This window comes from Dipodomys merriami, unplaced genomic scaffold (genome assembly GCF_024711535.1).
Source record: "Dipodomys merriami isolate MVZ:Mamm:240054 unplaced genomic scaffold, mDipMer1.0.p SCAF_24, whole genome shotgun sequence".
Classification (NCBI taxonomy): Eukaryota; Metazoa; Chordata; class Mammalia; order Rodentia; family Heteromyidae; genus Dipodomys; species Dipodomys merriami.
The window spans coordinates 9,919,029-9,921,943 of record NW_027203826.1 but is presented as its reverse complement, the minus strand read 5'-3'; the positions used below and the strand labels follow the sequence as shown (position 1 = coordinate 9,921,943).

The window sequence follows — 2,915 nt, the reverse complement described above, 5'->3', positions numbered from 1 at the left end:
TTTAGTTCCTTGAACTCATAGATGTGATATTTGACATTTTACTTGTTAGAGAGGATCAATTGAAGATTTTGATAGTGTAAATGATAGAGACAGTGCACTTTTAGAACAAAAAAGAAATTGATGGCAGAGAGGTAGCTAAAAATGAAACCAAAAATATTATAATAGTTCAGCTCTGAGAGGATAAGTATAATATGAAGTAAAAATGATTAGAATTGAGGTAAAATAAAATGAGGATTGATCACTATGAGTAAGTTTTGATTGCTTAGATAAAATGTGTGAGGTTTGGGGCTGGGAAGGTGGCTCAGTGGTAGAGTGCTTGCTTGCATGCATGAGGTCCTGGCTTCAATACCTCAGCACCACATAAGCAAAAAGAAAAAAAGCTGTAAGTAGTGCTGTGGCTCAAGTGGTAGAGTGCTAGCCTTGAGCTGAAGAGCTGATGGACAGCGCCCGGGCCCAGAGTTCAAGCCCCAAGACCGGAACCCCCTCCCAGCAAGGAAATAATTTCCACAAAAACTTGTACTTTTAAGATATTACTTGCTGTGTTCCAGTGTCTCTCACTCATAATCTTAGCTATGTAGGGATCTGAGATCTAAAGGTCTCTCTTCAAAACCAGCTGAAGCAGACAAATCCAATAGACTCCATTAACCAGAAGAAAAAAATGTGAGAAAAGGAGGTGTTGTTCAACTTGTAGAGCACAAGCTTTGCATGAAAAAGCCAAGCAAGAGCTTGTGGTCCTAAATTCAATCGCAGAACTGGCACACGCACACACACACACACACACACACACACACACACACACACACACACACCCCACATGATATTGCTTTAACACATAAAATCACATCAATGATCTTTTTTTGTTTCTGCACTGTCAATACATTAAAATGAATTTATTTTAATAATTGTATACTTTACTAAGAGTAAGTATATTGTAAATAATATTTCGACATTAGTTGATAAAATAATTTTGAATAAATTTCATGTAATGACTATGATTTTAAATCTTTAAGGTCAGTTTGTCAGTTTTATAGTAAATTATTTCTATAAAATCACAAAACAAACTTTACGCAGTGAGGGGAATTCAGTAAATCATCTTTACCTCTTATCAAAAAAGTAATGAAACATATTGAAACTAATAAAATTCATTTTATGTAGAACAAACAACATTTTAAGATTGCTGTGAGTGACAGGACTTCCTGTTTAGGGCTTTTTCCTTCCATAAAGATGGTGCTTTTGTTACAGGTACCCTGGGTCACAGGGTTCTGGTTGTAGGTTTTCTGTTTGTTTTTTGTTTCCTATCCTACGTGGTTACAGACAGAAAATGGAAACCAGAGACAAGTCCTCTGTCATTTCTCCTGGAGCTGGGTGTAGAGGTGGACGGACTGGTTCTTCAGTACATTTACCAGGAAAGAATCTAGACAGAAAATCATGTTTAAGAAATCAAATCTCAATCCACAGACCTCAGGAAAACAATGCTATTAGATATCCTGTGCTCCAGGGGTCCTAAACCATGCGATACCTTCCTAGATTCCCTTCAGGAATTTCCCTGGGTTAGGGAGAAGTTGGAAAAGGCAAGGGAGGAAAACAGAACTGAGCTACCTGCAGGTGACCAAATGGCTGGGATTCCTGCACACCCTTCAACAGCTCCCCTTGAGACCTTCAGATTAACCAGCTGGCCCAAAGGCTAGGTCCAGAGTGGGAACCGGTATTGCTGTCCCAGGAACAGACTCAGACCGGTATTGCTGTCCCTGGGAAGGACTCAGACCAACACCTACCACTGTAAGACCAATAACCCCCACAACATGCAGTCGCAGGTAGTGGAGGGCTTTGTCCCCTAGAGGCAGCGCTTTGGGAAATAAGCTATGTTCCCGAGGTTGCACAAGGGTCTTGAAGCCATGGAGGTGGACTCCTCTGTGCTCCAGCACATGCTGGAATGATGCCACCCAGCACCCACTGGGGAGTGGACCCCCAAGTCGCACAAGCTCAGTCCCAACGTTCACTCGGAGCAGGTGGTTTCTTGTCTGATTATTGCTTCCAATAACCAAATAAGATTATTAAAACAGATGGAAAGAGACAACAGGATTTCTCTTGATATTACTTAAAGGGCCAGATTACTCAATACAACACATTGGTGACAACATCCATTGCTTTTAGTTACTTAAAGATCGCATTATTGTTGTGTGCTGGTGGCTCACACCTGTAAGCCTAGCTACTCAGGAGATTGAGATAGAGGATTGTGGTTCAAAGCCATTCTGGGCAGAAAAGTCGGTGAGACTCTTATCTCCAATAAACCACTGAGAAAAAGGTAGAAGTGGCACCATGGCTCAAGTGGTAGAGTGCTAGCCTTGAGCAAAAGAAGCTCAGGGATAGCACCTAGACCCTGAGTTCAAGCCCCAGAACCAACAACAACAAAAGCTGAATTGTTGTAATTGTGCAGTTTAAAACTGTGTTTTAATAGATGGTAAGTCATAGTGGGTCCCCCAGAAAAGTACCTTGTAATGAAAAGAAAATAAATTAAACAAATAACCAAACTGAATCCCAACAACCACAACATTTTGCCACAGTGCATGCAAGTGTACTGTCTATAAAGACGTCTGCATTTACATCGCCTAGAAACTGAACTCTGTACTTTGTTATTCATCATGATGATGACAACAAAATGTGAATTATTAAAAAAAATATTGTGTTGTCTAATGAGATACAGGAAATTCATATCAGATCACTTCAGAAACGATTAGTCAGTTTTGATTATCAACCTCTGAAGCATATGTAGCTAAGTATTAGTTATAATATCAAATGAGTAGTTTCAGTAAAAATTATTACATAACAAAAATGAATATAGCCTTTGGTTAATTTTCACAGAGAAATGAGAATAAAGATTCATCATTTAATTGATACTGAATGATATTAAAAAT

General features: G+C 39.3%; 1 pseudogene; it reads left to right on the top strand.

The window, feature by feature from the left end:
• Window positions 1-202: 202 nt before the first annotated feature.
• LOC138835592 (death domain-containing protein CRADD pseudogene) lies at window positions 203-1,937 on the top strand (annotated as a pseudogene).
• Window positions 1,938-2,915: the final 978 nt, after the last annotated feature.